The sequence below is a fragment of the Chinchilla lanigera genome, unplaced genomic scaffold, assembly GCF_000276665.1.
Source record: "Chinchilla lanigera isolate Chin_1 unplaced genomic scaffold, ChiLan1.0 scaffold00064, whole genome shotgun sequence".
In the NCBI taxonomy this organism is placed as follows: Eukaryota; Metazoa; Chordata; class Mammalia; order Rodentia; family Chinchillidae; genus Chinchilla; species Chinchilla lanigera.
In genome coordinates this window covers 9,550,627-9,572,573 of record NW_004955465.1, presented here as the reverse complement: position 1 = coordinate 9,572,573, position 21,947 = coordinate 9,550,627, and the positions used below count along the sequence as shown (strand labels likewise).

General features: G+C 45.2%; 1 long non-coding RNA gene across 1 annotated transcript; it reads right to left on the bottom strand.

Annotated features, from left to right (window-relative positions):
• Nucleotides 1-5,167: 5,167 nt before the first annotated feature.
• LOC106150116 lies at nt 5,168-19,051 on the bottom strand. The gene is made up of 4 exons (XR_001236734.1): nt 18,677-19,051; nt 10,981-11,109; nt 7,026-7,119; nt 5,168-6,690 (listed from the first exon to the last, which is right to left on the bottom strand). It is a non-coding gene; the product is annotated as an uncharacterized LOC106150116 (long non-coding RNA).
• Between the last annotated feature and the right edge of the window lie 2,896 nt (nt 19,052-21,947).

Genomic DNA, 21,947 nt, shown 5'->3' with positions numbered 1-21,947 from the left:
CAATTTTAAAATGATCTGTTATATTTTGTCGGATTTATGTAAATAAAAATGTTAAAATGTAACTTGAAATGAACCATGCTTAGGTATCAAAAATAGACTATAGACTCATTTTTTTAAAAACTTTTCATGTTTGGTTTTAAAATGATAATAAAAAAGGTGTTTCTTTAAGTTTTATTTTCTGTAAGAGGAAAAGCAATTTGATAAAATAGCTACTATGTATTCTCTTTTAGACCATAGTTTTGAGATATGAGAAACCTTGATTTTCTTAAAGAATTTTGATTCAATCCATGCAATGGGTAAAATTTTTGCGGTTGATCTGAGTAGTGATTATTTTCTTCATATTCTTAAACGTCATTATTCCAAATGCCTTGTTTATTTAACCAATACCCTACAAGGGGTATGTATTAAATCATGTAAAACTAAAATTGAGAAAAATACAAAACTCTGTGGCTGTCAGGCACCATGTCTAACTGTTCTCACCGAAGTAAGTGGCTTCCTAGCGACACACACAGGTCACAGGCTCAACCAGGACAGTCTCAGAGTAATTATTTCTTACTGTAAGTGGCCCCACTAGAATCAGTGCTAGGCATGCTCTGGGAACAGTGTCTGGGATCCTCACAGCGAAACGTGAAGACACAGGGTGAGTCCCTAGCAGCCCTCGGGCATTAGGGAGGGTTCTGGGTCCTGATCATGAATCAGAGTCATCTGCAGAGCTTTTAAGAGACCAAGGCCCAGACCCGGCTAGTGACCACTGAGCCAGAACTTTGGAGGGATCACCGAGGTTCCGGCCTGACCTCCCCAGGTGATTCTGCTGAGTTGAAAACCGCAGCTACAACCAAAGGGACAGATGCCGGACACCGGGACAAGTGCAATGGGAGCTATTTGGCGGCTTGTACTTTGTGAAGACCTGAGTCCTCTCGCAGGGCCCTGGCCATATCCCTATTCCTGCCGCTACCTAGTGTCTTCAGTGAGAACACAGTGGTGCAGACTTGGCTTACGGAGTCCACACATCTCCAAAGCACATTTTGCCTGAAGAATTTTAGAGGCTTACCTGCACATTTCTTTTAAGAATCATTTGCAAACTCTGGCTTATGGTGGGCTACACCTAAGTCACTGGCCACCACCACCTGCTGCCACTGTCTGTCCTCCGGCCTCCAGTACAGAGCCCCTGGATCCTGGTCCAATGTAGGGGATCCGAGAGGGCACATCTGCCACATCACGTGTTGACACTGGCTACACTCGGATGATGAAGGTGTGGTCCCCGCCCCCAAGGAATCTCCAAACAGTCACAGGTCAGGACTGCAGCTGCTGTGATCAGAGCTGTGACAGAGATGCCTGCAGCCAGCCAGAGGACCTGCGTCGAGGTCATAATGGAAGTCACCCGTCTGCACTGCGACAGTGCAGGTACGGAGAGCCGCCCTTGAGCATCTCTCCTTCTTCATAAATACAAGTCTATTGTACTGCATGTGTGTGCACGTGGGGGGGTTGTTGTTTTTGCTTTCAGAATGTATACAAACACGAACTATACCACTGAAAACTGCAAGCAATGCATTTATTTCAACTATTCCCTGAATGCGTCATCTTTGGAGCAGGGGCCAGAGGGAGGCACAACTAGAGAAGGAGTCAGAGCTCACTATGGGGAGCTTCACACGTCAGGCTGGGGGTGCTTGAGAAGGGCTATTCTGAAATAATAAGGAGCTTGTTGGTGTGTGTGTGTATGTACGTATGTGTTGTGTATGCTTGCTGGGTGTGTATTGATTATTGTTGTGTGCTGGGAATGTATATGCGTTGAGGGTGTGTCTGTGTATATATGGGTATGCATGTTGTGTGTGTGAGAGTTGGCTGTGTGTGTTGTGTGTGTGTGTTGTATGTGTGTGGTTGTGTAGCTGCACTCTGTGTTTGTGCTTGGAGTGTATGCTGAGTGTGTTTTGAGAGTGTTGGTTGTGTTTTGAGTGTGCTTGTGTGAGAGTGTTGGGTGCATGTGTTGCGTGTGTGTGTCTGGTGCGTGTGTTTGGGGACGGGTGTGACAGGAGCAGCAGGAGGGCACCGTCAGGATCAGGAGAGCAGGCAGCTGTGTGCTCGGGAATCCTGGGTGGAGACAGACAGGGCAGGAAGGGGGCGAGGAAAGGATGCGGTCAGGACACTCTGACCCCACGCAGGACCTGGTGGAGGAGCCCAGAAGCTCACTTTTTGGCTCAGCTGAATTTGAGATGCTGAACTTTGACTTTTTTAACCAAGGGAATTTAAAACATAGGCTTTATTTGTGTTGCTTTAAATTATCAAAAAAATACTAGTTAAAAGGAATGATAGCAACCATGCTTCAGCAGGACAGGCGGGGGTGACGATATGCAGAAGGACCGTGGGTCCCTGCAGACCCCAGGGGTCCTGGGCCAAGCCCTCGAGGTCCTCACACCAGGTCTCTCTTGGTGACACACAGAAGGTCCTGGTGGCTGCCGCTGCTCCTCTTCAGGACCTGTGGGCTGGCGATGAAGGGGACCGGGGTCGCACAGCCATGCTTTGCTGGATTCTGTGTCTCACACTTGCTGCTCCATCCCACAGCGCACAATTCCAAGGGAGCCTTTTGTGTCCACTCTTTCCTGCTCCAAATAAACAGACTATAGGTGACATGGGGCAGCAAAGCAGGAGGACACAGCTCGACTGCCATGGCGCCTCCCTCCTCCTGGGGCTGATCAAGAACACACTCTCTGCTGTTTCCTTCTTCCCACCACTAATGTGGAATTTTCCTGCAGCAGCTTGAGGTCCCTTCCAGGAAAACAAAACATGGCAAAATCAGCAAGGATGTGTGAGGACACGCACGGCTGAGTGTGCCAGAGCGGGCGTGAGCTCAGCTTCTCCGAGGCGGACTGCTTGCTTGGAAAATACAAGCCCTTCTTTACCAGAAAACCAGCATGTGTTTAAGTTAACCCAGTTCGCTGACAGTAAGATAATTCCGGCTTTTACTCCCTTACTTATGACTGAAACCCGTCTGCTTTTGAAAGCACATTCATGTTAATTCACTGTTTTTCTACAGTGTCGGGATGTGCGCCTCTCACTGTGTGTGTGTGTGTGTGTGTGTGTGTGTGTGTGTGTGTGTGCGCGCGCTTTATTCCTCATGCATCCAAATGTACTTCACATTTTCCATGTGTGTGGGCAACAGCTCTGTCCCACTGCACCCGCCATGATTTGAAGGCCAATAAACGCCCCCCAAATGCCTACTCCTGTGGACACAGAACACTGAATCCCAACCCCCCGTTGTCTCTGCCATTTATGAATCAGTACGAAAGGCAGCATCGAAGTATCTGACAAATTGCACTGACTCACATCCTAATTAGTCCTGGAAATGGCACTGCTCTTCTCCACTTTGAATCCTGCGTGTCCAAACCAGCCCACACTTCATCCGGTGTCTGCATTTGGAGATGAACAGTGAGGCTTGCCTTCGTGGAGGACTAAGCAGGCATCCTTCCTGGGCCACTGGGGGAAAGTAGCCCCTATTGCCATGACCTGAGAAACACGCTGTGTGTGCCAGGTCTGCCCCTCTGCAGGCTGCTCCACGGGGACAGTTGTCCGTCCTTTGGCCGGGCCCCTCCGCCTGTGTTTGCTGTGGCCCCAGATGTTGTGGCTGACCTGCGAATATTGGGCAGAAATCTTTCCAAAGCTATTTCTTCCCAACTATCACAGAGCTGAGAGCCCTTCTGTGTCCTGGAGGCCACCACCACCTTTTGGGTGTTGCCAGGCTGTCTTACCCTTGCCGTGGGGATGGTGAGCAGCAGAATCTCACCTGCCGGGGCACCAGGGCTGCAAGGCTGTGAAAGGTCAGAAGATGTTGCAACCTGTGGATCTGCCCATGGTCGTTATGCTCTCGTCTGTGTTTGTTCCTACAGGGAACTCTGCCCAGAATGGAACTTTATCACCAATACCATCATAGGTGCATAGGAATGTTTCGGTCAACCAAAGGTAAAGATGCAGCTCCATTGGACTGCAATGGGGCTGAGAGATTCCTATCGTCTAGTGATACTGCAGCCATCATAACATCACAACACAACCCATGACTCACGTGTTTGTAATGATGTTGGTGACAACAAACTACCCCCTGCCAGTCACATAAAAGTACAGCACACACAGCTGTGTCTGATGGGTCATAATGGATGATGGTAAGCCATGGCTAAGTTCTAGTTAAAGTACCTTCCATACTTTTATCATTGCCATGGAGTGTACTACTCATACAAAACCGTGCTGACTGCAGAGCAGCCTCATCCCTCCCATGTTTACTGCATCTCTGGATGGACCCCCAGTGATCGCCCCACTCCATTCAGCTCTTAAGTGCATCCTATGACGCCATGCAACACGAGGTTGTCTAACATCTGTTTCCCACAGCGCATTCTCATTGTTGAGTGGCATGACTGTCGCAGCTGCCAGCACAGCACCAAGGATCAGGTGGGCTCTTTGCTGAGATGCCGGAGCAGCCCCAGAGTCTCTCTGCTGGGCCAGGCTCACTCTAGGCACCAGCTCAAGGAGGATTTAGGGACACCGGAGGGAACGTGCCCAGGACACAGAAGGGAGATTAGGGATGGAGGGCACTGAGGACACTGGTGCCAGCTGCACTCAGGGAGCTGGATGCAGCACAGCATACTCACAGCTACAGGGATAACGAGGCTCGCTAGCTGGGATTTCTGTGGACTCAAAGTCCTAGGTATGCAAGGCTCAGTCACAGGAGATGGACGGCGAATGCAGGCAAGGGGTGAGGCACGTCACATGCCTTTTGGGGTACTTGAGCAAGTCATTGAGTGAGACGATACTAAGAGCTGAGAGTTCGTTAACCCTTCCAAGGAAGCCATCACGGTGCCAAGAAAACCCTACATGTATGGCTGATTCTATCTCTAAGAGATGGGACGCCACTATATTCTAATGCTGTGAGAGAAAACTGAGGCATGGTAATCAGGGCCAGGCAGGAAATAAGTGACGAAACTTATCCGTACATTCCCCAGTTTTACTAATAATCTCCAATAATATTTCTTTAGGGAAACATCCCTCGAGTGGAAATATCACAGGAGCATTTCTCTGATTGGTTAGCTTCTTCCCCCTGTTTTCAGCTTTTTCTTTAAACCTAGGAAACATTTACCTGCCTGCAAATGTATCTCCAGCTTGTCCTAAGAGACGAGCTATTCAGTCTCCCCACAGCAAAGCAGTTTATTGAAAGGATCCTTCACTTAAGGGCATCTACTCAGTACTTTCCACACAGGGTGGTCTGGGCCTCAGCACCCCGTGTGCACTTGCAAGGGTATTTGTATCTACCTCTATGGCTCCAAGGCCCCCAGTGTCGGCGCAGATATACATGGGGAAGACCCAGTGTCAGGTCATGGCTGAGCATAATTTCCTGAGCTGTGTGTGGCCCGTGCTGGCTCCTCCACTGAGAAACAGCGGCCTGACAGTACAGCTCGCTTCTTGCGAACCAAGTTGTGCAGAAGGTGGTGGAGTGATTTGGGAATGGCACAAGAGATGTGTCCCAATAAGATGGCAGTGGCTGTGAGCGGAGCGCACACACTGTGAAGGTCTGGTGGACGCTGGACACACTTCAAGGCACACCAGTCTTGTTATTCTGCTGAACGCACCATGCCATGAAGCAGCAGGAAGGGACAGGGCGACTGCCTGCGTGGCTTGTCGGGCAGCACTGATGATCCCTGCTGTCCCAGCTTGGGCTGTGCACACCGTAGTTACTGCTTTGCTCTGATGAAGCATCTCAAGCTAATTTCAGAGGACGGGCCTTCTTCCTCAAGCCACTCCGGCCTCCAGGCTTGGGAAATAACAGGTCATGTAAGTCTCCCGAGGTGAGACCCTCCATAGCCTTCATTTTGGACTAATGATGTGACTGTGGCCAGAAATTTAAAGCATTCCATCTGTGGATGGGTAAAAGAGCAAAGACAGCTCCCCAAAATGTGCATGGGTCAGATTCTGTCTGAGCTGGAGAAGACCTCGGATCAGACACTCACCAGTGAGGAAGGATACCGGCCCGCAAAGGCAGCTGCCGCCATCACAAGCGGAATGGCCGGACCACATTATCCCTCTGTGACCTTGTATGGGTGTTTTGGGATCTGGGGAAACAGGGTGTAAGTTTTGTGTCTGAAGGCAGGAGTTGGGAGCCCTGAACCTCACCTCATGTCTTCCTAGGAATTCATTCTGGGGTTCTATGAGAGACTGTATGTCGCTAGCACGTCACATGCCATCCTCAGGGCCTTATGCCACATCAGAGAGTCTGCACAAATAGCATTCTATTTGCAAATACATTTTAAACTCTCAAGATGCCTCTCCTTTGGTGGTCCCCCTCCCCGCAGACCTGATGGCTCCAACATGTCCCATAGGCCTCCCGGTGTCCCTCCACCAAAGAAGTCCATGTGGTGTTCGGCATCTTTACATTCGTTCTCTCTATAAATAAGTTCTGTTGTTGAAGGGTGAGGCTTTCAGACCATGTGAGTCATCCTGACTTCACAGGCATCCATCCTTCTGAGTTGATGACATCTAAGTACTTCCATGTTCTCCCAGCGCTACCACAGCTCTTGGAGTTCCGCTCCATGTGTGGCTGGGCCGGGCTCCTAAGACTTTGCGTCCTCTGTGGACGGGTGTGAAAACCACACAGGAACTGGCTCAAGAGACCGTGAATTGGCAGGTGGCAACTTCTCTTTTCGGTAGAAGTCCCTGTGGGCATAGACAGATGAGAATTTCCCTTGTAATAGCCAAGCTAGGGTCCCTGAATGTCTTAGGACTCTCTGATAGGCACTCTTTTTGTCATTGTGACCAACCGGGTCAATCCAGCTGACTGTCTTTATCGAACGTCAGTTCTGACCACAGGTGAGAACCACCTGGGGGCTTATAAGAACCTCTGTGCCAACCTTAAATTCTGTTCCAAATAAAAGCAAGTCTGTGGGCATTAGTACTTTTTACAAACTTCCCAGGAGATTTCAATCAGCAGCCCAGCTTAAGAATCACTTTCTATGCAGCATTTCTCAAAGTTTAATATGAATTCAAGTCACCTTTGGGTCTTCCTGAAATGTCGATTCTGATTCTGATTTTGTATGTCTTGCGGAAGGGCTTGAGTGCCTGCATGTCTGACCCTAGTTTCAATCCCTGGGATTGAAAAAAAACAATTAAATGTTATATAAATAATGTCTGTTTGTGGAGAGAACATACACGCAGAAGTAACCAGTGTACTGTATTTTGGGATAAACTCCTTTCACCCATTTGGATCAGACACATACTGCATGCCATGGAGTGAATTGGTCTGTAGCCTCAGTTTTCTCATCTCGAAAGTGGGAAGAAGAATAATCACTGCTTCCCTAGATTGCTGTGAGGATGAAATGAAAACGTGTCTGCGCAGTGCCGAGCATATGCTCATAGCTCAATGTAGGCTAAGTTTTGACAATGGGATCCACTGTTTTACAAAGTTCCCGAGGGTTTAGGGGCCAGGCTAGCATCTGTGCACATCGCTCTGTCACACTTGCCCCGAGGCCACACCAAACCCCAAGGGACACAGGAAAGCACGGTGCAGGTGGCTGGACAGGAAGACTCAAAACAAAGCCGGAAGGAACTGCGCAGAGAAGAAACCGTGGCTTTCAGTGGAGAGCTGACTTCCTTCCCATTCTCCCAGCTTTTGCCTCTGGTATGGAAGTTGTCTGTGGATTGATGACAGCAAACTTATGCCTCATGCATGTTGCAGAGCTTTTCTTTGGTAGCAGATTTTACTTTTGATTTTGCTTCTGGGATTTTCTGGGTTTTTTAAAAATAATGTTTCATAATATGTGTGCACCCGCAAAAATAATGACTTAGAAAATAAAAATCTCTCAGAATTCCACAATTACAGCTGACAACTCTGTTAATGCCTTGATGTCATTGATGTATGTGTCCGTTGGACACTGGGGTTTATACTACACATTTATATGTCATTTCCTATCTTTTTTTTTTTTCTTTTGCAGTGCTGGAGATTGAACCCAGCACTGCGAAGTGTTGGGAACATGCTAGGCAAGCGTTCTACTACTGATCTACACTCCAGCCCCTTCGTGTCCTGTTTTTCACTTAATATTATATTGTGAGGATTTAAACATGTCACTGTGATTTAGCCAAAAACAATTTTTAAAGATTCTTAATCATACAGATATTTAATACACTGACCATTTTTCTAATTTTAGGCATTTGGATTGTTCCCAAATTTCTACTGTCACACATAACGTCTCAGGAAGCATCCTCCACTACAAATCTTTGCCCATGCCTTCCTGCATTGTCAGTGTATACTGAGCCTTCACCTTGGGCCAGGCATCACACTGCAGCAGGACAGGTGTGATCACTTCAGTCAACAGCTTTGGGCCAAGAGCACAAGTGGAGGTCCCCACACCATAGATCCGAATATTTAGAAGCTACTAACAAAACCTAAGATGGGCTCTTATCCTCCGTCCTTTGCAAATACATTTACGTAATGGCCTGAAGACCAAATTCAAGGGTAGACTTTCTGTACACTTTGAGAGTCATGACATTTGTGGGATGCAAGGTAGGACCAGCCAGCTCCTGGCATCTCTGGTGCACAGACATGGACCCCAAAGCACACAAGGCCATGGTCCATCCATAGAGCCTATCGATGACTTCCTGTCTCCACCCTTTGGACTAGGAGTGTGGCCACCTGGAGGACAGAACCTGGGGGGTTGACTCATGCTGGCCCTCTATGTGGAGATAGGAGAGTTTGGGCAAGAAATCTGGGGTCCCAGTTACCTGAAAGGTGGTCTAAAGCGAGACACACATGAGCTGCGGGTGGGCACATTCTCACCCCAATGGGCAGGGCTAGACTGGGACCCTGTGGAGCCTGGGGCCAGAACAGGGACACCCCCTCCTGGGTGCAAGGCACTGCTAACGGCTACTGTTTATACCACAAGCACTTTGTGCCAGGGATTTCCCTCTGTGCTTCCAGGCTTGTCACTGCCACATCACAGAGGGTGCTGGGGCTTGTTTCACTCACAGCAAGTGATGACAGAGCAGAATTCCATCCCGGTGGTCTGACTCCAGAACCCATACCCTTCTCATAAAAGGATGGGAAGCACTGGATTAGATTATCTCATGAACCCACTTCCTTCCAATGATGCTCTTCAGCAGTGTCAATAGACCAGGTCCCGCCGTGGCCAAGTCTATAGCAAAAGGTGACCCAGACAGTCTAACTAAGGCTTGCAGTCTAATCTCGTGTGACTGTGTGCATTCAGACCCTCTTAGGCATGTTAGATACCCACCACAGAAAATGTTATTACTAAATATTCCCAGTCTGGGTTTTGTTGATCATTTGTCACAATAGGTATAAGTATCTGTGGCAATCAACCTTGATTGCCAACTTTATTGGCTTGGAGATGCCTATCTAGCAAAGTGCATTTCGGGGAATGTCTTAGTGGGCCATGGTGTGTTACCATAGGGATCATATACAGTCCCTGGCCCCATCCTCTTGGGCTCTACCATTGTTCTCTGCTTCCTGGATAGCAGGAACTGAGCAGTTTCCTGTAGTCACACCCTTCCACCATGATGCTTCTGCCTTAAAGCCAGCCAACCATGGACTGCAACCTCTGAAACCAATAGCCAAAATAAGCCTCTTCTTCTTTAAATTGTGTCAGGTCTTTTGTCTCAGCAACAGAAAGATGACTAATACAGTGTCTTTGTCTGGATTTTCTCTGGACCACCTGCCTGAGAGTGGGAATGTTGAATGCCTCCTTTGGATGGAACTTCCTCTTATCCTTGCAGAAATAAAAAAGTTTCATTCCTGCCCTTGGCAAACTGAAATGGGGAATGCATATGTTCCCCTGGAAATGCTCCTACTCTTAGGTTTTCCCAAGCTGAAAGTATGTTATCAGAATAATACTTAGGCAAAAGAAGATTTTGTCTGAGTTTCAACATCTTCCTGTATGTACAGTTTCAGCTGGGGCTGTCGTCTGTGGCTCATCTCATTCCTGGGCTGCTGGTTTAACCCAGTAAGGGTCCTTTCCTCCTGTCTGCGCAGGACGTGTTAGGAGCTGAGGAAGAGAACCTTGAGGAATTGCAACCTCCATAGATCAGCAGGAAGTCTCAGCATTTCCTTCTGCGCTTTTGTGCTGCAGAGGCACAAAGGATATTTTTCATAAATTTATATATTTCGTATCCATGGGGTTGCTCACCTTAGATAGAGTCCATGGGGAAAACGTTGAGAGTAATAAATGACAACCGTGGCACAGTTCTGAGGGGGGCAGCCACAGAAGCAAGTTTTCAACATTGGTCAGAGAAAAAATGATTTAAATCTATTTAAGCCGGCATTATTTCCCTCTGGACAGTGGTGGGAAGGTTCTGTTCTACTGTTTTCACTTATGCAGTTATGAAAAAGATTACTTCATTACTTTACCTTGTTAACATCTTTATCCCCATAGCAACTAACCTGTAGGGCTGCTCAGAAAGTCTTGTGGGATGAGAAAGGTAGGGCATTCTTCCTACATGAGTATTTTGTGCCTACTTTAAGTCAAGCTACAGGACAATTTCATTAACTAACTTACTCCTGTCTAAGATGTGTTTAGTGAGCTGTTAACTTGTGTCAAAATGTTAAATATTTCTATTGAATTTCCTACTAATTGCCCAAGACCACTGTAGGGTTCAAAGGGAAATTTTGTTGTGTGCTTCTTCATCTTGTAAGTCAAAATAGAAAAACCTCAAACAGTTTCTTGGCTTCGGTGCCGCTTCCTCCTTAACCTAGGAAGGAGACTGTGGGTGTGAGCAGGAGCTCACCACAGAAAGCTGAAGTGGCACGATTGCCCTTGTGGCTGTGGCCCACAGTCCTGGGAATAGTCCCTCCTCTGCTGTGTCCAGCTGTGGCTAGGACTAATGTCATCCAAGCAGCTCACTTCCGTTAGCCAGTTTTTCTTTATGCATATGTGTTTATGTAACTTGAGGAGAAAAGTTTTTCCCCCAAACTAGAGGGAAGTGGATCTTGTTTTGTACCTGTTCTGGAGCCTTCTTCTTATGAGGGAGTGGGACCATTCAGCCAGCTAGTCAACCAGCCATTTATCTATCCATCCATCCATCCATCCATCCATCCATCCATCAGCAACATCCAACATTGCAGGCTTTCTGGAAACAGGAGAAAAGAAAAGAGGCATTTACAGTTGGCAAAGGATGGCTGAGTATGTATGTATCGGGCCTTAAGTCATAGTTTGTGCCATTGTCTCATTTAATCTTCCCAAAGATTCTACTAGGCTATATTTCCCAAATACTACAGAGTCAGAGGCTCAGAGAAGTTAAGTGTTTGACCAAGATTCTAATTCAGGTACCTTTGCCCTCCAACCTGTTACCTTTCAGATAAGTGATGTGGCATTCTGTTTGGGATGAGGGGGGCACCTGATGAATTAGAAAATTGAATAATTGTACCCCAGTCTCCTAACTTCTCCAAGCACTGCGACCCTACTGCTATTTTTCAGCAGTAATCAGCTGTCTTCAGCCATTGGGGTGATGGAAAGAGAAGTTGCAGGTGCCTCTGCCCTTTACCAGATGAGTTGTCCTGGGTCATACACTCCCAATCATTAGACCCCAGTTCACCAGAACTGAGGCTTATAATAACATTGACATAAAAATAATAGGAAAGAGCACTTAAAATCTACAATCTTAGATTTTAGAGTGAGCGAGACATGTATTTGGAGATAGTGTCTACTATTTACAAGTACGGTAATATGACCCTGGGGAAGTTACTTAAATTCCTTAGGCTTTAATTTCCTCATCTGACAAATGGGAAAATAATAGCACCTCCCTTGGGGTATTGATGCAAAGATTGAGCGCATCTGAATGCCTTGTACACTGATTGGGAGGTTGTAACCAGTGAATAAAAGTTACTCACAATGACTACATTAAAAGACTGTTGTCACTGTTGAAACTTAAGCAATAATGTGCATGTGTAGGTAAATTGTAAAGTTTGCTCCATTAGTTACTTATCTTAGTGGTAATAATAGTAGAGGTTGCAATGGGTAGTTCTACTAATAATTTTTTTCGCACTTGTATGGTCTAAGAAGGGGCAAATACCTGAGCTATTTCTTAGCTTGCAGTGCATAGATCCCTGGGTCACTGGCTAGCATGGGTTCCTGTTTTAGTACAAATGGAAATTAAAACTAAAGCACAAATTTATAGGAAAAAAGTCTTCAGTTAGAAAGTTAGAAGGAGGGGCTGGGGATTTAGCTCAGCGGCAAAAGCGCCTGCCTGCCAAGTGCAAGGTCGTGAGTTCGGTTCCCAGTACTGGAGAAAAACCAAAAAAACAAAAAAAAAAAAAAAAAAAAAAAAAAAAAAAAAAAGAAAGTTAGAAGGAATATAAGAAAGGCCTCCAGCTTAGGTAGCTGAAGGGGGCATGCAGAAGTTCAGACTGGTCCCCCCACAAAGGCAGGAGGCCAGCTTTCAAGCATTAGCGGGTGGACTAGGATCTGTTTGATCAGTATTTCACTCCCAGTGTCTTATTTCTTTTTAGCTGAGGGGTGGTCTCATTTCCAAGAAGGATTATCCCTGTCTAACATCATCTCAGTTGGGTAGGACTCTGCCTTTCCTGGAATTCAGGTGATCACAGATTTAGAACAAGGGCTGGAGACTTCTGGATGTATCTAAATGTCCCTAAACTTTTATCTTGGTGTCCTCAGTCTTGAAGGGGGTGGGTGGTAAATTCAGGGCACATCCAGCCTGTCCATCCAGGTCTTAGATGGGCACTCCCTAAATGATCAACACACCCCTATGCAGAACTGAGAAGGGATTTGACCCAAGACTCCCAGTAACACAGGATCCAACATGAAGGTCAAGCTTAGTTGTGTTTTCAGTTACCTACTTGGCCTCTGTAAGACCAGCTGAAGTCATACTTCATAGCAGAAATGGCTTACAAGTCCCTGCCTATCCCAGGAGAAAACACAAATGATGCTTTTAATTAGTAGCAGGTCAAGGCCTGGGATTCTGCCTATTCCCGTGTCCTTGTGGTGGTCCTTGACTATGTCATGACTGTGTCACCTGGATCTCAAGGGCAAAACATAACACCCTGGGAGATAAGGGCAACTGTATCCCGAGGGGACTTTCCAGGTGAAATCAACATTTGAAGAAAATGCTGGAGCTTCTATAACACAGCTGATTCTCTCTTCCAACCTGTCCTGATTTCAACCAACATTTATTCCTACACCACGGATTCATGTCATTCATTTCTTTGGAGAAAGTGTGTCCAACAGACATTGTCAATAGCAGGAAAAGCACAGTCTGGGATGGTATGTAGGCAAGAGATTAGAGAACCTCCAGTCCACAGCTGTCTCTATAGGAACTGTTCTGGCCCACCCAGCTCACTAAAAGCAGATTGAAATTCTTTGCAAAGAGATGAAAACTGTTTCCTCTGTTAGACAGATATTGCAAACTACAGCTCATGGGATGATACTTCCTTTTATCATAAAGAACAGAAGTAATTTATAAAGAACAGAAATTGATTTCTCACAGTTCTGGAGGCTTTGAGGTCCAGGATCAAGGTACAGATAAGTTCAGTGTTCTGGAGAAGGCTGCCTCCTCTGGAAGGGAGGAATATGTGTCCTGATGTGATGGAAAAGCAAAGGAGCAAACTGATTCTGTCACAATGCCTTCAGCAAGGACCTTAATCCCACTCACGAGGGGATACCCTCATGGCCTGATCACCTCGCAAAGCCTCACCTTTAACATCATCCCATTGGCAACACGGGAAATTTTGGGAGAGCACACTTAAACCACAGCACTGTTGCCCTTATCTCCCAAGGTGTTATGTTTTGCCCTACAACGAAGCATCCCGGCCAATGCAGTAGCCAGTGAAGATGGGAGACACGGTCTGGAAGAAGGCATTCTCAGCAAACTGCTTACCATCCATGTACAACTCTAAGACCTAGAGTCTGAAAATTCAGAACATATTTCCTTTTACTGATTTGGGTTTCTGTGGTGAGGGAGGTACAGAACTCAGTCAAATTATAACCCCCAGAATCCCCTGAAAATGAACATAAAACAAACTTCTCTACTTCCTGGAAGAAAACAAGAGCTTAGCTCCTCTTTCTTGTGGTTGTCCACTGTGACCCAGTTACCATAGTTAAAAGCTTCCTTTTCAAAGCACAGCGAAGAGTCAGCCAATTCAGAACATGTTCCAGCCGTACTTAATTCTTTCCTGCTTCCATGGACACCAGCTCCATTGTGCACTCCACCCATTGTTACCTCCTTCCTTTACGCCAGCCTTATGCTGGGGAGGTTCCTGAGAACTTGGTCTGAGGCCAGCTGAGCAGGTTTGGGTAACAGCTGCTCCTCTTCTGATCCTATTTTGAGTTCTTTGATAGGTGAAGCTGTGAGTGAAAGCTGAAGTCATAGGCAGAGGTGACGTGAGAGCTGGGAGCAGAATCACACCTCCCACTTCCAGGTTCTTATGCCAGCTTGGCCTTGATGGTAGACCAGATGTCTGACACTGACCTCTTTAGCTATTGTGAGACCTCTAGACTAAAATTACTATTTGAAACTTAATTTCCTGTTGTCCTTGTCATTCTCCAGCCCCTCTCTTCCTTAATCAATAAAAATAATAACCACCTTTAATAATTATATACAGCCTTGCAATAAACTAAATGTTATATATAGATATAAATACAGATAATTTAATCCTTATATTTCTTTGCAAGGTATTACTTCTGTCTTAGTCTGCTTTCTATTGCTATAAGGGAATACAATAGAGTAGGTAATTTATAAAATATGGAGATTTATCTCTCATTCATGGTTTTAGAGGCTGGGAAGTCCAAAAGAATGGTGCAGGTAACTGCTCAGCTTTTGGTCAGGGCCTTCCCACTGATTCTTGACCTGGTGAAGGGCATTGCATGGTCAGAAAAAGCAAGTATGCCCAAGAGAGCTTAATTTTACAGCCAAGTGAGTTCAGAGATAATTCATTAATGCAAGAATGGGTTAATCCATTTGTAAGAACAAAGCTCTTAGGTCCTAAGCACCTCTAAGCAGGCTCACTTAGTTCTACCTCTTAGTACCTAACAATGGAGATTAAATTTCAACTTAAGTTTCGATGTGGATCTTCAAGCAGTAGCAACTCCTGTTTTATAGGTGAGAAAACAGAGATGCAGAGTGATTAGCAGGCTTCTACCTGAGATGTACCTTGTTGTAGGAGGATGAGAAAACAGAATGTTTCGAGGGAACTTGTCAGTAGCGTGCTAGGAAGTGTTAAACAACCCCCTCCCAGAGCCAGAGGCTGTGATTGGCATTGCTTGCCTATTTCCAGTGCACAAATCCTCCCACGTCGCTGATTCCAAGCCACAAGTGTGAAGTCACCAGGAAAGGCTCTGAAGAGCTGGCTCTGACAAGCTGGTAAAAGCAGGCTCCAGCATCTCCCCGCCTCCTGCAGTTTGCAGATGGATGTGTTGGGGTCCAGCTCGAGGCCTAATTTGCCTGTTTGGGTGGTACTTGGGCTCTGTGACCCTCTGTTTGTTACATGCTGTCAGAATAGGGTGTAGCTCAGTGGAAGAGCAATTGCTCAGCACGTATGGGGTGCTAGGTTCAATTCTCAGTACAGAAAACAAAAACTAAACAAAACAAACCCCCTACAGCGTCTTGACAAGGCTTCCTAATATGACTGGAGGATAAGTTACCGGACTCTCATTGTGACTCAGAGACTCATCCTAGCCGTGGCTGCAACCACCCACTGTCGGACATCTGAGTTTCATGTCAGTCCCCAAAAGCACACACCCTTTCCGCATCAAGTTACACAGAGGGAAGCTGCGTGGCCCATGGCAACTCTTCTTTAGAAAAGCAAACAGTTGAACCAAAGCCTTTTTTGCCATGACTAAAAGTAATAAGGCTAGGACTTTCTTCTAAGAATGATTAATCCCAGAGGCATGCAAAATATGTCTGGCCAAACACAAAATTTAATGATATGATGTCATTAAAGTTCTTCCTGCCAGCTACAGCTCTCCTCATCATTCCTCTATGTCTGAGGTACTCTTGTTCAAACATAAAAACAAAACACTTCTTGTTCAAGCCCTGCTCAAACCTACCATGTTTCCCCTTACCAAGAGGAATGTGTTGGAACACGCTCTCAATAACAGACACTGGATTCTGTTTCTCAGAGGAGTGCATGCAACAATAACATACGGATTGTGTCATTAGAAAGGAGGTAGATTTCTAACTTTTGGTAAATACTCGAGCTTTGCATCTTTTATTTGAAGTTAATGAATTTGGAAATCATCTTCAGCAGCTCAGTGATGGAATGATTTCACAGGTGGGCATGGGCTAGGGCCTCATTCATTCTTTCAACAAACTTCTATGGAAAGTCACTTAGGTGCCAGACACTCTGTACAGGCCTAGATATAAAGAAAAATACCACAGAGGCCAACACTGTGCAGGGAGTGATTGAGGAATGCTACCCAGAGGTTGGCAAACGACAGCCCAAGGCTCCATCCCAGCCCACAGCCAGGTCAGGAGGGTTTAGTTGGCACACAGCCACCACTCTTCATCTGCCAATTATCTGCAGTCCTTGAACCCCATTAACGGAGTAGTTGGGATGGAGCCTGAGCATTGGCCAAGTCTAAAGTCGAGTCATGCTCCCTTAACAAGGGGAACTATTTGGTCATTGTGTGAACATCATAGAGTTTATTTGTACAAACTGCTTTACAGTAAACTTAGTTTTACAAGTCCAAGGAGTACAGTTCAAAATAATGACAAAGTACTGTGTAGCATAATAAATATATAAACCAGTAACATAGTCATTTGCTGTCATATCAAGTATTATGGACTGCACATAATTGCATGTGCTGTACTTTTATACAACTGACAGTGCAGGAGGTTTGATTATACCAGCTCCACCATAACAAGTGAGTAATGAGTTGTACTATGGCGTCAGGGTGACCCTGATGTCACTAGGCTGTAGGAATTTTTCAGCTTCATTTCATCATTATATATGTACTGCATTTCTTCCTTCCTTCCTCCTTCCTTCCTTCTTTCTGATTTTTGTTTTTCTTATTGTAGTGCTTGGGGGATGAACCCTGAGCTACATCCCCAGCCCTTTTTTTACTTTTTACTCTGAAACAAAGTCTTGCTACTCACTAAGTTGCTCAGACTGGGCTCAAATTTATGATCCTCTTTAAACTCAGCCTCCTGGTGTGCTGGGATGACAGGTGTTTGTCACCATCCCTGTCTCTCCATCATAATTTCATGGACTACAATGATATCTGTGTTTCATTGTTGACTGAAGTGTCATTATTTATCATATGAGTGTGTTTACTATCTGGTCCTTTCTAGAGAGGACAAGTGTGCCCCTCTCTGGTCTCAGGAGAGATGATGCAGGCCCAGACTAAAGTGCTGATGGGACAAAGTTAGTCTGTGACATATACAGCACTTCCTGGGGTCCAAGAAGACAAACTCTTTATATACCTTTCAAAAACCCCTCTACGTAAATTTTTTTCCAGGGAGACTGAAACAATATGTCTAAAATGAACAGCTCTTTTGAATTAATAACTGTTATGGCCTGCATCTAGATGTCCCCCAAAGCCTCATGCAGTCTTAATGGGGCTTTATCTGAGGTTGCTGGGTCTAGAGCATATGATTGATTCATGATGCAATGCTGGGATTAAGGGTGAGTGATTACTAAATCAGTCCACTGGTTGTTTTGGAACCACCCTAATCCCAGTAGCCTAGATAGAATATAAAAGGGACAGAAAGATGCTGTTAAAGTGCCTCATTACTCTGCTACGTTCTGGCTGCCATGGACTGATTCTCCTTTGTTGCTTTTGCTATTTTGTGGGTGTCATAAACTGTTCTCTGCAACACCCCTCTGCCATGTACCACCCTGCCTTGGAGCCAACCAACTATGTACTGTAACCTCTACAAGCTGTGAGCTAAATAAACCTTTCCTCTTTTAACTTTGGGCATTGGGTATTTTGTCTCAGCAATGAGAGAAAAGTGACTGAGACACTAGGTTATTGGGAGATTGTCAACTATTTTATCTAATGTTGCCGTAGGAATGAAAGGAAGCCAGCCACTCATAGAGCAATATTGAACTTGTCAAGTTCAAACCTATAAAAATGTTTTTCCTAATTGTTATCATAACTATACCAAGTCCAAATAAAGCCCCATCTGGCAATTTAATCTTTAATAGAAAAAACTGTAGCAAAGCAACAGCTAGGTGATTTGATAGGAAATCTTTGCTTGATTTTTTAAAAAAACTCTTAATTAAAGAATTACTAATGGGTTCAAGGCAGATCAGAAAGTCTGTTAGGGGAGAGATAATGTGGAGACTTTTTAGCTGTTAATCCCCCTTTAAACTTCTCTGCAGTTCAGGGAGAACGAGGAAGGGCCCGGATGACACAGACTCTGAGTCGTGTCACAAGACGTTGATCCCGCAAGCTAACTGTGCTTAGCCACTCAGCTTAGGTACTATAAGTGTGCCTACTGGGCATGTGAGACATTGCTGTGCCAATGCCCTGCACTGGGTGGCAGAAACATGAGTAAGGCCAGCCATGTGCCCTTTACCAGGCTCACCATCCCGTGAGAGAGGATAGGGTCACCATTGGCGTGAGTCACAGGTGATCCATTTTTAGTGGAGGTGACATCATCTGGTGACTAAGGATCTGTCTTCAGGTAGAACCTTCCCCATTCTTTACCAGGGACCCCCACCCCCTGCACCCTCACTCACCAATTGGAAGCTTTCAGACCCTGAAGAACACCTTGGGCAGGCACGAAGGGTCCTCCCTGGAGCTTGTTAAACTTGCTGAGAGCGCAGAGCCTTTCTCCTTATGCAACCCAGTATGAAGCTGGAGCTGGAGAGTGGACCTGGCCCCTGTGGGCTCTTCCCATGGACGGAGTATGAGACAATGAAACCAGTGACCTTAGAGAGCAGCCAGGAGAGCCAGGACAGCTGTCCCACACCTATCTCCTGACGCCTCTGCTTTTCCCATGGTTTGGCCTAGAGATCCATAAAAGGCCTATTTTTGCAGAAGTTTGTCCAACTTGTGTTTCTGGCCCTGGAAGAAAACTGGCCAATAAAAATGGGGCCAAGGAAGCAAGGGGAAGGAATGGTTGATCCCAGCTGCTATTTCTGGCTGTGGGTTGAAGAATGAAGCAAGTTTGCCAGGACAGGGGGAAAGAGTGCACCAGGCAGTGGGTACAGAACGTGCAAAGTGGGGGCAGGGTCTGGTGGTTCCAGAAGTCGGGCCAGGAGTTTATGGCTCACAGAGAAAGGGGAAAAGGGAACTAACTCCAGAGCAGGAGCATTTGTGATACGTTGTGAATGGAGGGGAGGTGTCCCCAGGGTGGGCTGTCCTCTCAGCCTCTCCTTGGGTGGAAATTAGTCTTCAGCAAGTGGCAACCGGCAGGACAGCATTAGAGAACTGAGTGCCACGTTCAGCTAGGTTTTCCCCCTCATTACCCACCTCTCCCTGCTTGGCTTCTCTGTAATTAGAGCTTACTTCTCTGTCCCTGATTGCCAGCATTGATGACAAGATGTTGAGCAGAAATAAGCTGCTTGATATACTCTACTCAGAAACGCAGTATTTTGGTTGGATTTTCATTTGCTTGGAGTTATTGCAAAAAGTTTTTTAAATGTATTTTCTGGGTCTGGCCCTGAGAATATAGAAACTAAACTTGGAAAATGAGACCATGTGTGTGTGTGTGTGTGTGTGTGTGTGTGTGTGTGTGCTAGATGAGAAGACATCTCAGATTTCAGAAGGAATTCATTCCTTTTTTCTTTCCCCAAGAAGAAAATCTTAAGAAGTAGCACATGCAGTTTCCAAGACTTAAAATCCTACACAATTTTGCGAGTACCATGCTGATTTCATCACAGTTGCCCTATGATATAATTTCAAGTCAGGGATTGTGGTACCCCCTGCTCTGCTTTTGTTGTGCAGAATTGTTTTGTTATTCTGGGTCTCTTCTGGTTCCAAGTGAATTTTAAGAATGTTTTCTCTAGTTCTGTGAGGTGCTGGAAAAAAAAAAAAAAAAAAAAAAAAGACCCAACAGACAGTGGTTAGAATCAATGAACAGGTTAGAAGATGCAGAAACAACTCTAAACACACTCATCCACCTCACCTATGATAAAGGGGACCAAACAAGTTCACTGGAAGAAAGATGGCCTCTTTAATAAATGTAGCTGGAAAACTAGCCTTCTACACCCTGAAGACTAAAATTAGACCCATGTCACTCACTGTGCACTAAACTAAAATCAAAGTGAATCAAAGTTATAAATATTAAAACAGAAACACTAAATCTGCTGGAACAGAGAATAGATGGAACCCTTGAAGACACTGGTGCAGGTAAAGAGTTTGTGAACAAAACCCGATTGCACAGGGTAGTATTACAAAGAATCAACAACTGGGATCTCATCTTATTAAAAAGCTTCTGCACAGCAAAAGAAATCACCAACAGAGTAAAGAGACAACTCACAGTGTGGAAAAAAAATTGCCAGTTGTTCCTTGAAGGACTGATATCTAGACTATATAAAGAACACAGAAAAATCAGATTTCCCCCAATTTAAAGACCTAGTGACAAATACATATATAGAAAAATGTTCAACATCACTGGTCATTTGAGAGATGCAATTAAAATAATGCTGAGATTCCATCTCACTCCAAAAAGAAGGGCAGTTATCAAGACATCAACCAATAACAAATGCTGTCAGGGCAGTGGGGAAAAAGCAACTCCTCTCTACTGTTGGTGAGAGTATAGACTGGTGCAATCACTATGGAAATTCCTCAAAAACTAGGGCTAGTGGTTCCATTTGACCCAGCTATTCCTTTCCTTCCTATCTTTCCAAAAGAATTAAAAGCATCATACTACGTTGCTATACCATGCTCATAGTAGCACAGTTTATAATAGCTAAAATTTGGAATTTTATAACATCCCACTGCCCATCAATTCATGAATGGATAAAGATAACGTATTTTTTAAAAATAGAGTACTATTCAGCCAGAAAGAAGGATAAGCTCAAGACATTTCTACCTAAATCGATGCACGTTGAGATCATACTCTTAAGTGAAATAAATCAAACATACATGTGTAAATATCATATTACTTCCCTGGTGTGAGAAACTGAAAGTGTAAATAAGAACCAAAATGTATAATAGATATTGGGAGATGGGAAGAAAATGTTCAAATGAGAAAAGGAATCAAGGAGAGGGAAGGAAGAAAGGAAGGGAAAAGAAAAAAAAATAGAAGGATAAATGGAAACAAAGCTTTGTAAATACAGAGGAAAAGAGGCATTGAAGGAAGGAGGGAAATGGGAAAAAAAGAAGAATCAAAATATACCATGTACAGGTAGAAATTTCCTATGATGAATGTGATCATTATGTGTATCTGAATTGTACCAATAATTTAATAAAAGAAAAAAGTCCTACAAATTACCTCACAGTTCCTCAGAATGAGGGGAAACCCAGGGCCACTCTACTGGTTCTACAACTTCCTTTGAGTCTATAATCACTGCAAAATAGAAGTTTTTAAGAGGAGCTGGGTCTGTGATGAGATATTTTTGGAAAATCCTGGGTACTGTATCTTTCTGGTGGAGATCCACAAAGCACATGGTTGTCCCAAGGTTTGGGGAAGTCCTGGAGCAACAAGGTTCCATTTTGGGGGTGATTTAGGAACCACTTTAATATGGAATAGATACATACCACATGGTTGAATTATTTGAATTTTCAAGGGGGTCAATCTTTAAGAGACCAAAACAGAGTTTTGCGAGATTATGGGTAGAGATTAGAATCCATGCAAGAAGTCTTGGCTGCCTATGCTGAGAATTAATTACCTTCTGAGCCAGCCTGACTGGTGGTGTGCTGGCCAGAGTGCATCCATGACCATCCCGTACCCCATCCCATGACAACTTATGCCCTCTGGGCCCTGAGAACTCCATGGCCTGCTGTGCCCCTGTGAGGTTAAGGGATGGGGTGAGCATGGCAGGAATGCAGGACAGTCAAGAG